The following is a 13,076-nucleotide window of genomic DNA, read 5'->3' as shown; positions in this document are numbered from 1 at the left end:
GGCCGGGCGGCACACTGGGAGCTTGCAGGTTTTGTGGTTACTTAGAAGATAGAAGATTTTTCTAGTCAACTCTACACTGGGGTCTCCTTAATCGGATTTGTAATGGGTTTTCTGGATGCCATAGCGGATGGAACCACCCACATGGCAGGATTTGGACCCTGAGCCCCCATGTGAGGTGGTGAGCGCAATGGCGGGGCACTAGATCCAATGAGATCTGGTGGTGTGTGGAGCGCGCAGAAGGATGTACTCGCACAGGAGATCATCTTCATAAGACATATTTCATTATTATGAACTACTGTTTGTTTGCTTATCCATTTGTTGATATTATAATATGTAATAAAAACCCCCTCCTACTTCAGCACGAGGTTTGCTATAGTGCTCTACTGCTGCAATGCACCCCTGTCCTTCTACCCCTGGTGCACACACACACAACTCAGCTGGTTGTGTTACAGCCCCATAACTACGGCATCACAGACACACATCCATATACACAAACACCAGCACCCTTCGCAGCACCCAGGTGTCCTTCAAGTAGGAATTCATTCAATCTACATCATGCCAGGAAAAGGCGTTATATGGATGTGTCACCGCCCTGGTGGGTAGCAGGCTAATGCACCACGTCTGGATGAGTTTTTCATGTCTCGCAACATGTAGTCGTATCCAGGGACGGGACCGCCACCCATTTCTGCTGCCAGAGATGCAACTACGGATGAAAACTTTGGATTGTAGACTAAATGCTGCCTGAGTTTCTAAGCACTATGAAACTGAAGGAACTATCTCGTCTGGCGGAGTTACTGCCACGAAATGCAACTGCATTTGCTTTGGAAGTCGAGATCTCTTCAGACTCCTATCCCGCCTTGCGGCACTGATGTCCCTTGGACCTCAGGTTGATCGTTGCATGAACTTCAAGGAGCTATAGTCCTAAACTTGCAGACGGGGCCATAGGTGAGTGACTGACTGCCCTTGGGGGTAAGCAGAAGTTGCACACTAATTGTTGGCCACGTCATGTTGCTGCGCTTGGGTGACAAACCTTGCACGCTTCCTGCTTGCTGACAGGGAACATTTCTAGGGGCTAAAATCCTAATATTGGCGCAAAAGAACAATAGATGCGTCACTGCTTCAAATGGTACTGTATGGAGATTTAATACAAAGAGATGTGTGGGTTACAGAATTACAGTTACAAAGTGGCCGCCAAGTTGATGGCGGAGGGCCTCGCTGACAGTGACAGGCTTGGGCTGTGTTGTGTACATAGACTGCACACAAGTCGCCCCAATCCTGATAGAGACACGCCCTCCTTGTGTCAGTTACTGTGTACACAATGACTAACTTGGATGTGGGCAGCTGCGTTTGCGTCGATAGCTATAGCTCTCGAAAAAGCATTCAAGCACTAGGAAGGGTATATTTATTTTCTTTTTACACTCCCACAAAGTGCTGTTAAAAACACAACCTCACCTGCCATCTTCGAAAAAAACAGAAATATATCAGGATGTGTTTTGGATTCCCTCTGATCGACCCCGCCTCCACTGCACCGCAAGATAGGTAGTGAATTAAATGTAAGTGTTCATTGTTGTGCAATCTCCAACGAGCTGTGAAAAAAAGCAAAACATCTCCCCTGTGGAACCACACATAGGAATGAGCCCGGTGCTAATTATAAGCTAATCAGTAGCAGGAGGTTGAATGCGAGGCCAGGGGCAGTGTGGGGGCGAGACCTTCTTCAGAGCCTGTCAGGAGCAGGTGACGTCGGCAAGAGATTAATTGGTGCCAGAAGTAGCGAGGCGCACTACTGCCCGAACATGGGACTGAAGGTGGAAAAAAGAGACCAGGCCGCTTGATAATGTTAAAAGAAAGAAGTGGTAGGATTTTTCGCAAATAAGAAAACGAATCATATGTACGGTGTCCAAGTGGCCTGAATTACACTTCCACTATTGATGGAGAACGAGTATGCGCATGTCCTTTGCTTCAGATAAATCCACATACAGGAACCTCGCAAAGGGGCGTCTCGTGGTCCCTAGGTGACCTTGGGGCTTCTAAAATAAAAAGGCAGTGTCCATAAAACAGTGTGCGGTTGATAGATGAGACATTATGTCAGCGCACTTATTTCTAAGTGTATTTGGCTAAATCACACAGATAATAATAGCGATTGAAAAGCATTATTGTATTCAAGACTGATTCAAGACTGATCCGAGACATAGGTTCGGCAGAAGCAAGAGTTAAAGTGATTTTTATTTTGTTTTAAAGTTAGGGGTGGGGGCTCATGGGGCTGGCTCAGAGCGATAAGTCACCTGGAAGGATAGGCACACACTACCCCAGAGGCAGACTACAGAGAATCAGGGGAGGGGAGAGGTGTATTGCTAGTGTGGGATCTTTAAATATGAAGAGCTTGCGGGTTTCACTGCAGGCGAATATTGTCAGGATAAATTGGTATCGAAGACAGGGCCTAAATGGAAGACCCAACATACATTTGAGAGGATCATGATCAGGGATGAAGAGTACATGTATGGGCAGGGGCGTCGTAAGACACCTTATGGGGTGTCACTGTGCACATAGAGGGTGCCCATAAGGCTAATTCAGGGGTTTCATAACACAGAGGCTCTACAATGCCCATGATACAGGAGCTCCCATTTTTGCAGAACACACACAGTGGGCCTGATTCATGGACATTTTTGCACAGTGCAAAGGGACTTTTCACTGGTGCAAAGTGACTTTGCACTGCCAACAAGCACCCTGATTCACCCCTGTCTTTTTGCCGTGCAAAGTGACTTTGCACGGAAAAAAGACACTTTGCACTGTTCTGTGAATCAGGGTTTTTCTTGGCATTGCAAAGTCACTTTGCACCAGTGAAAAGTAACTTTGCACCACTGAAAAGTGCAAAACATTCATTGAATTAGGGCCCAGTGTGTCTATAATTTAAAAGCAGTCCACACATATACATATAGGTGCTTTTCAGAGCGCAGATCGGCTGCTCTTCTTTTTCAGTACAGGGGTTACAAGATGTACATCTAGGGAAGATTCTTAAAAACTAATGCAAATAAAACAACTGAGATAATGCACTTTTTTATTTGCATTAGTTTGAGAAATGGGCAGGTCACCATATTCTCAAATGCACCTCATTCTCAAAGGTATCTCATCACTTGTGCCAAAATATGTACTGACAATCTGACCGAGTCTCCAAAGGACCCGGGCAGAGCTTTATAATGCACATACTGGCCTTCAAACACATAGGTAGTGGCCCCACATCTCAAAACAGTGCATATAAGGCCTCCTGGGGGCCCAATCACATACAAGGACTGCCCAACACATATAGGTTCCATCAGCACTACAGGAGACTCTGCATTACACAGGAGCCCCTCAGATCACACGGGGGCCACTCAGCACACACTATGCACCCCCCATACATGGCCTTATTCACATGCGGGGGTTGGCCCCTCGGCACATAACATGTTGATCAGTCCATTTATGGGGTCCATCAGCGCATGCAGGACTCATCAACACTTTTAAAGAGTGCTTTGGTACATGAAAGGCCGCTGCACATACAAGCCCCCCTCAGCAACTACAGGCCCATCAGCACACAGTGGAGCACCACTCATACAGGCAGGTATAGGCCCTTGCCACACTGGTAGAGGCGCATAGATGGGGCGGCGTTACCCCATACTGCAAAACAATACCAGGACGCGAAAGAGGACCGGACAGCGTTGCAGTGGTAAGTGGCGACATGGGAGGGAATAGGCAGGTAGGCAGGGAATGGTCTGGGAAGTGGAGGGGGGTCAGGTAAGGAGAGGGTGGATGAGTCATGGGAGTTCCACATAGTTCCCCCAGATAATGAAAGCGGGGAGGCCTGTGAAATATTGGTGGGTGCTGGTGGTGTCCCCCAGAGTGTTAGCAAGTGGCATAGGTGGGTGGGAGAACAGGGAAAGGAGGGTGATCTTTTTTCCAACTCCAGTTGCACAAACATTTAAGCACAATGGATCTTTTTTCACCCATCACATAGAACCGAATGGGAAACTATGCTTAGAGGGGCCCAAAGCACACATTGGGCCCCATGAAATACAAGAGCCACACAGCATGCACAGAATCTCCTCACAACATTCAAAGGTCTGCCAGCACATAAAGGGGCCCTTCAGCACAAAAAGGGTCTCAGCACACACACACAGGGGCCTCTTGGCACACATTGGGTCCCATCTCATAAACTGTGCATATTCAGGCTACACAGCACAACGAAGGCCTCTTCTGCCCGTAAGAGAGCTGGTCAGCACACATGCAGGTCCTCATTGCACACGCATGACACCTCCACCCCGCCCCCATAGCACATACAGTGCCAAACGCCACAAAAAGGACCCCTTAGCAGCTATCTCAGCAGAAAGAGACCTTTCAGTAAAGGGGTGAGTGACCCTGTAATTCAAAGAACAATGAGGAAGGATTACACAAATAATAACAAATTGCTCTTTTATTCTCTCTCCCTATCACACTCTCTCGCTAATATAGTCCCACCTCTCTACTTCACTCTCTCTCTACTGCACTCCCTCTTTAACACACTCCCTCTGCCTCTAGCCCACTCTCTGTAACCGCTCTTCTTTATGTGCACCTCGCTCTCTTCACCACACACTCTACACCAATCGTTCTCATCTCACTCTTCCTCTCCTGCAACCTACTTTCCTCTCACTCACCCTTGTATACATTGTGCCAAGCACCCTGAATTTATTTTCATCCTCCCAACAATGCACATTCATGCGCCCTTTACTGGCAGCACCCTTGTTGTGACACCCCCTTACTCCCTGTCTCTCTTACCACCTCGAACAGAGCCCATGATATCATCTGATGATAAAGCATTTATAACGCGGCTATACACAAATGTTTCAAGGCGCGACCAGGCAAAGGGGAGAACAAAGGGAAGAAAGAGACAGCGATCTCATTACCATCCTATGTACCCTATTTTTTTCTCTAACCCTGTTGATTTTTGAACATTGGGTCTTTTTCACCATTGCAGTTAAAGCTCTCTTTTGCACCTTAGCTCTAACTCGCATACACTCAACAATTCATAAGAAACAGTCAACATATTTCATCTAGTAAACTCAGTCATTCGGCGTGTTACACAAATCAAAGAAATAAAATAAGTCAATAAATGAAGCTAGGTTATACCCACACTACAACATTCATAATAGCAACGCCAACTTATCATTTCCAATTGTAAACGCTGGATATTCAGAACCCCCCAAATATACGATGTCCAAAAGCATTTGATAGAATGCTAGAATGACAGTGGATTGACATAGCCAGAATATAACCAGAACACACGACAACTCAGGAACATGCCGCGCATCTCAAACACAGCGGACTGAGCAAAGCAAAGCAGAATTGCAGCTGCTCTCCCAAGGCAACGCAGGGCCCGGTAGCATACCTCGCTCTGACCAGGCAGGCTCGCATTGAAACTCATTCCTTCCCTAATGCCACCCACCCTTCCCTCAACAGAAGGCCATGTGCCGTATAATGCTTAATGCAGGCCCCGGCAGCATAACTCTGTCTGACATCATTCCTTCCCTAATGCCACCCACCCTTCCGTCAACAGAAGGCCATGTGCCATATAATGCCAAATGCAGGCCCCGGCAGCATATCTCGATCTGACATCATTCCTTCCCTAGTGCCACCCACCCTTCACTGGAAAGGAGACCAAATGTAGGCTGTCACTACTTGTACTCAAGCAGTGGGTCCAGAAGGAGCTGTCACTGATTGATGCCAAGTCGTGGATCATGTATTCAGCCAGGTTTAATTAGTGCAATGGTGTTTGATATGCCAGGGCACTCAGTGAGAATATGTCTCACGGCTTCCAAACAGTTGGGATGTTTACAGCCACCGCAAAATTTTTCACACCGCATTATTTTTAGAGCAGGGACAGAATTTGCCAAAACAAGCAGACGACATAATGGAAATAACAGTATAAATCTACAGTGATGGTGAGATTTAAGCCCCAGCAAGCGTGTGTAATTATTTCTCTTGTCCCAGTCCCTTAGTTTCATTTTAAATTCTTTGCAAAGCTTTGGCCCTTCGGGTAACTCAAGTCTCGCTTTAGAGACCAATGAGTCACTTATAGCTCCCGAATGTACTGTACGCATATAGCGTATGTTCCCCTGCTCTCCACATCATAATGCCAGTCGCCCCAGCAGTAAGACACGGACGCTGTGGGGTGCTCTAGACCTTCATTTGGTCATGTTTCATGCTTAATATCGTGCTGGCCGGGTTTCAAATCGATCATGTGCTGGGGTAGCCAGTCCCCCTACTTTCAGAGAGTGAGTCTACAGCAGTGGAGGCTAGTGACTTTGAAAGGTGGTGGGGCGTACATTTCTCTGGGCGAATTTTGGAGCGAGCAAGCCCAACTTACATCAAGAGGTGTGCGTGGAGGACGTTCTCCCACCGTGAACAATTTTGAAAAATTGGTTCTATTGTGTATGCATAAAGAAATTGATTATATAGCTATCCAGAAAAGATATATCAGTAATATATCTAATATCCAGTAGTTTCCTAATGAGTGCTGCCATTTTATTGAGCAGCTTGATAAGCCAAAAAATTAAAAGTATGCTCTGGGATAAAATGCTCAACGGACGTGGCACTAGAATTGCAGGATGTTTTTGGGTGTCACACCACAAAAATAAGCAAGCACAGATTAAAGAAATCAAATGGTGTATTTAAGATTAAGAAACGTGTTTCACTATGCAAATGCCTTTTCATTGTTACATATTAAACTGGAAGCGGAGCATTTAGCAAATAGTGCTGCCAGCATGTGAGAAGCCCATTTTTAAGAGAGATGGCCCCTGACCAAAAGATATTCATAATCATATCCCATATTTACCCTGAAAAGACAGGTTAAGCCAAGAAAAGAGACTAAAACATGACGTGATTGCTGGCTGGTCACTCAGAGGAGTACCTTTAAGCCTGTTGGAGTGTCCTTTGCAGGGGAGAGTAAACCACCAATTATGGATATAATATTCACCGTTCCTTTACCCCACCCCTGGGGATATCCATGGACCTGAACATTGAAAGATACACTGGGACGGGGAAGAGGGGTGTCGGTTCTTAGTCCTGCCAGATGAGGCTGTTGCATGGAGTTGCTTGTGTACCAAGACTTTGGTATGCTTCTGTGCACACACGGTTGCCTCCCTCATCCTCTCCCGCTCCCCCATGTCCCACCAAAGGCTAAGTGCACTCAATAACAGCCTGCATAAAACATCATCACGCTCTTTAAACATAAGCCATAAGTCACCTGTACAACATGTACCCGAGATAAGGGCCGTAAAAGGAGAATAGAGGCACAGGCACCGCCCGGATAAATCACTCACCAACAGTGTGTCATGATTCATGACTTACTCAAAGTGTGTCTGGAAAGTAGTGCTGGTATGATATGGTATGATAGGTTATTTATAAAGCGCTTAATACCCAGAGGTTTCTAAGCGCAGACCCAGGGATCGAACCTGTGTTGCTGCACAATGCGTTACACTAGCAGGTAGCACTGGCAATGTGTGCACGTTATTCTCCTCCTCTTTTGTGTAGCTCTCGTTGCTTGCTAGGCAGGTGTGATGCATACAGACCCCACATGTACTCAAACAGAAGCACTGGCCAGGGCAGGGGGTCCAAAGATGCTCCATTTCTACCTTATCCTGTCATCCACGTTCTTCTTGCACACATCATTGGCTTTGGAAACAAAACTTGTAATATTGGCCAAGTGCTGCTGTGGATATATTTGCCTGGCAGGCATCACTCACCTGAGGGGTGCGCATTAACACTTGTATTGCTGGCAGCTCTTGAATTTTCTAGACGAGAAGAGCGATGTTCCGGCAAAAGAATAATGGTGGGATGGTAGCTTCCGTGGCCATTCCCAGAAGAATGTAAATTCTCAGGACCCCCCCCACACACACACACACCCACCCCCACACTGCGCCAGCGCTCCGCCAGGCGGGTCCTGACCTCCGCCACGTCTTCATGCATGGCAAGTGAGTGTACTGGATTTCAGAAGGCAGGCCAGAATAATGCGACTCACAGCGCTATGTCTCGAGTCAGACATTCATTCTCCAGTCTGGTGCAAGGACAGCCTAGTATGTGCTCCAGCGGCAGAGTGCGGGCGCTTAGTGAGGAGGGTGACGTCCCCCAGGGAGAAGGTCCCTGCTGCCTGCTACATGTCAGACACTGGAGGTCAAGTGCAGCTTATTACTGAGCTGCAATTGTAAACATGCATCCCATAATCCCTTAATTATCCAGGCTTTGGGAGTCTGCAGAGTGGGTTTTGTCCACGGCCCAATAACAGGGCTCTGGGGAATTATTTGAAGGCTGGCCAGGCAGCGCAGCAGGTTTACTTTACTGACCATCTCACACTGCACGCTGATCAGGGCACAAGTCAAGGGTACACGTGGGGGGACGCAGTCCCCCCCCCAGCTAAAATGAGAAACATTGAATGTCTTCTTTGAATTTATGCATTAAAGCCGAGGATCGAACTACAGTCGTCAGAGTAGTAGGCTGGACACTTCACCAGTGCACTATATAACTTGATGAAAAATAACAAATGACTAAAGGTAAAATGTCTCATTTCGGTACTGCAAGTCCCAGAAAAACATTCGTATTGCTTCACACACATCTTTTAACGTTTTCAAAAACACTATTAGAAGAAATAAATCCTCTCTGGCTTTGGGTGTGTGTTGTTTTTATGAAAGGCAAATGCCATTCGTCCTGTGCAATTTGGCTGGTTTAATGAAATATGCATATTTAACATTGATATGCTAATTTATGGCAACGTCACATTCCCTTCCATTTGTTGATGAGTCCCCCCACTTACATTTTTAGGACTTGCCCCCTGACGTTGATGATATGTATCTCGAGTTGAGATACATATCATCAACGTGCAGTGTGTGTGTATCCCTTCTTACCTGAGGCTGACAATCCATCGATTTTGTGGCTTGCCGTTGCTGGGCCTCATGCAGCCCGGACCAGCTGCCTGCCTGCAGTGCCTGCTAATGTGTGCACTGCACTCTGTGCCGCAGGCTGGGCTGCAGGCAGGGCACGTGTGGTTTCAATCTGGTGCCCCAGCCGAGGAGGCCCTGCGCAGGGGCGGGCCCGGCCCAGCCCAGCTGCTGGGAAGGAAAGAAAAAAAAATGACGGTGCCTCTGCAGGGCACGTGCCGAGCGGTTCCTATCTGGTGCCCAGCCAGCCCAGGGGGCCCTGCGCAGGCGTGGGCCCAGCCCAGATGCTGTGAAAAAAAAAATGACTGTGCCTCTGCCTCGGTCAGTGGTGGCAGCCAATTCAAGGCAAACCACCCAGGCGGAGCCGAGAGGACGCGATGTGTAACACATGTATCCTTCCGCTCAAAAAGAGGCCCTACAGGCCAGAGGCCTACCGGGGGATGTCCCGGTGTCCCGGTGGGGCAGTCCAGCCCTGAACAGGAGTAGCACTTTGGAAAGCATGTGTCTATACCACATAGCTCAAAACTTTGCATACAAAAATAATGTAAAACCCGATGAAAGCAAACGTAGATATAGAGTGACCGATTGTGAAGGGAGTTTAGTGAAACTTACCAAACGAAGCTTAATTAATCATGTAAAATTGTCATTAAAACTCATCAACAGAAAGAACCATATTACATGTCTCTGTTACAACTTTTCAAACCATGGAGAAAAGAGGAAGACATACTAGAAAACTATGACTGCTATAAAGATGCTTTCAAAGCAAATGAAAGCGCCATCACCGATGTGAACTTTACGCAGTACAAAACAATGTTACACAATGAGCAGCAACAGTAAGAAGAACTTTAGGCCCAACTAGATAAGGATTCTTCCGACAGTAGTCAACCTTCTGTAACAGGAAGTCAAGAACCACTGGAACAACCACTAATAGCAAATGAGGCTGAAGTAGTTATGGCAGAAGTAGAAAACACCATGTATCAGTATCAAGAAGATACAGAAGACTTAAATGTACAAAAAGCAAAACTTAACAACGATCAGCGCACCCTTTTTGAAGACGTAACAAAACAAATTGTACATGGTGTACAACACGAAAATAAAGAATGTACCTGCCAAAATTACAAACCTATACTGCTGTACGTGAGTGGTGAAGCTGGATCAGGAAAAACATTCTTAATCAAAATCATCAGCAAGTTCCTTCAACAATTGACAAACAACAAACTGTCAGCTGTTGTAACGGCCCCCACAGGTTTAGCTGCCTACAACATAGGCGGTGTGACTTTACACCAATTACTACTGCTTCCAGTAGAGCGTCAAAATAAATGAGACTATTACAAACTTTCTGCAGAAGCTGCAATGGAATTACGCAGAGTATTAAAACAAATGAAAATGCTACTAATAGATGAAGTGAGCATGGTCTCCAACCTAATGTTGGCTTTGATTCACCTCAGATTGCAAGAAGTACTTAAAAGTAACAACGAAGAACTCTTTGCAGGGAAACGCATAGTTTTCGGAGATCTTCTACAATTGACACCACTGAAAGTGAACCTATTTTTAAAACCTTAGGCCACAAACTCTGCCGGAAAACTATTGGTAGCATAGGTAATGTCAACCTTTGGCAACCTTTCCAATACAGAGAATTAACTGAGAACATGCGGCAAATCTGCAGATCTCACTTATGCCAACATCTTAGAAATTATTAGAGTTGGTGTACTATCGCAAGAAGCACAAGTTGTATTGAAAAACAGGCACATTCATGCACTTTATGGCGCTAATGCATGTGCAACTGATGTTATGGAGCAAATAGCGCACAAAAATGTCAATTGTATGGCCTTCATGCCAACTCTTGCAAGCTGTTTCAAATTCAATGAAACAATGTTAAATAAAGAAATGCAACCAATAATGGAAATTAGCGCCACAGACAAAGAAGACGTACATGGTATGACAGTACCCATGTGTGAGCAAGCCACAACAAGACTGAATAGTTTAGAAAATTCAATCTCCAACACAGCTGGGTTGGAAAAAATATTAAAATTATCATTAAATTGTAGAGTAATGCTTAAACGTAACCTTGACGATGAGAAAGGGCTAGTTAATGGAGCACTAGGTACAGTTGTTGGCTTTCAGTCATACCCATGTGACAGCAACATTCAGTTAGTCAATATTCGCTTTGATAAAGTTTGAGAAGTGAAAAGGATAGGGCGCTCAATTGCTCGATTCCTTTTCTTCAAAGACATGCATGTACGTAGAGAGCAATTTTCTCTAACTCTTGCATATGCAGTTACCATTCATAAATCCCAAGGTATTACCCTAGACAAAGCATTGATGGATATAGGAAACAGTCTTTAAGGAAGGCATGAGCAACGTAGCATTATCACGCTTACGTACACTTGATTGTCTATTGCTAATGAACTTTGATACAAGTAGTCAAAGCTGATATTCCTTGCATTCTAGAATACAATAGACTGCGTTCACTGTGCACCCCTCATCTGACACAATATCCTGTTCTAGATAAAGTAAAACGTGGTACAAGAAAACTAAATGAAACAGAAATGCAAAAGAATCCAACAGCAAACTCCTCAAAGAAAAGAAAAGAAGCTAAAGGTTCAGCAATTACCACAAAGAAGAACCTATTAGGGTATGTAAACCAGGGACTTTGTCAAAGAAGGAACATAAATTCCCAAAAATGCACTCCGATACAGAACTAGCTGGTCCATTCATATTTGCAAATGAAAGTGGGATAAGTTGCTATGCAAATGTAGCAATGAATATTCTATTTCAATTGCCACCAATTGTTAACAATTTTTACTTGTACAGTACAGACTATTTGTGCTTGCAAATGTTAGTGCTTCATAGAAATGCAACAAGCAATCCTGACAACACATAGTGTTCATGGAATACGGCAAGAATTGGACTGTGCTGGAATGGTGAGATTCACTGTGAACTCAAAAGAAGATGCACAAGAATTTCTAATGTACTTACTATTAGTATTGGAAAACCTGTAAAGGAAATCTTCCAGATTTCGTACATATTGAAACATACATGCACTCTCTGTAGCAATGTGATACAGGAAGAAATCCCAAATGAGCGATTTGTGTATGTTTCCATACCAAATTGTGAAAGCATTCCATTTCAGCAACTTGTACAGAATGCAAACCATGGCAGATGATGTACTATTTGCAATTCAGACAATCGCTCCACCTTACTGATACAATCACGTAGTGCCTACATATTACTTATGCTTCTACGTTATAATGCAGATGTTACCAAAAACAACTGCAAACTGACTGGATTCACACACGGTCAAGTGTCACTTAGAAAGAAAACCTTTACAACAATAGGTATAATCTACCATGCAGGAGCTACAACCAATGCAGGTCACTACACTGCATACATTAAAAAGAAATGTGTATGGTTCGAATGTAATGATAGCACCTTTACTCTAAAGCAGAGATTGCCAGCTAATCTTACAAATGCGTATTTAATCTTCTTAAAGCCAAAATTTAATAAATAATGTGTACTTCAAGATTGCCAAAAAAATATGTGAAAGACTCCAAACAGTTCGAATATGCCAACAGATATCTAACTGCCCAAGAGGATATAACAACGACACACATAAATGAATATCACAGATTTGTAGGAACAAATGCACAGTTAGAATACGCTACAGGTATCTGACTGTTGTTAAAAATCAGCAGGAAGGCAACAAACATAACATTAATCAGAAAGATGAAGGAAACACTCAAAGGAAACAAGGAAGTAGTTAGTACCATAGCAAATGAAGGTTTTTTTTTATCCGACAAGGATTTTTTCCCCCAGACCCAAGGATCAGAAAAACAAACACAGAAACTGAGCACAATGCAGCGTACACTGGTTTATAAACTAAATATGAGGGTAAAAAAAAAGGTAAACTGTCTATTATGCAATGTAGTAAGTTTTCATAAAATGCAAAGACTAACATACCTTTTTCTTTTATCACAGAAATTAAAAAAGGGATACTTCTGCCAAGTACGAAAAGCATTTAAAAAATATATGTGGATTCTGAACAAAGTGAGGAGTAAGTATATTGGCAGTCATTTTCTACACATGCAAATCTACACGTCTAATCTATGGTAGTAATATGCTGCTGTGGCTGTCGGC

General features: G+C 44.5%; 1 protein-coding gene and 1 long non-coding RNA gene across 2 annotated transcripts in view; one reads left to right on the top strand and one right to left on the bottom strand.

Moving 5' to 3' along the window:
* LOC138511451 (uncharacterized) overlaps positions 1-8,145 on the bottom strand; it is a 680,777-nt gene extending 672,632 nt beyond the window's left edge. Inside the window, exon 1 of the long non-coding RNA XR_011280621.1 lies at positions 7,752-8,145. This is a non-coding gene — a long non-coding RNA (uncharacterized lncRNA). The remainder of the gene's footprint in view (positions 1-7,751) is intronic.
* Positions 1-13,076, top strand: part of LMBRD2 (LMBR1 domain containing 2) — a 1,998,085-nt gene that overhangs the window by 408,640 nt on the left and 1,576,369 nt on the right. The window lies entirely within an intron of this gene.

The sequence above is a fragment of the Ambystoma mexicanum genome, chromosome 6p (assembly GCF_040938575.1).
Source record: "Ambystoma mexicanum isolate Mex_15411 chromosome 6p, UKY_AmexF1_1, whole genome shotgun sequence".
NCBI lineage: Eukaryota > Metazoa > Chordata > Amphibia > Caudata > Ambystomatidae > Ambystoma > Ambystoma mexicanum.
Note: the sequence above shows the minus strand (reverse complement) of the source record. Positions and strands in the feature narration are given on the sequence as shown.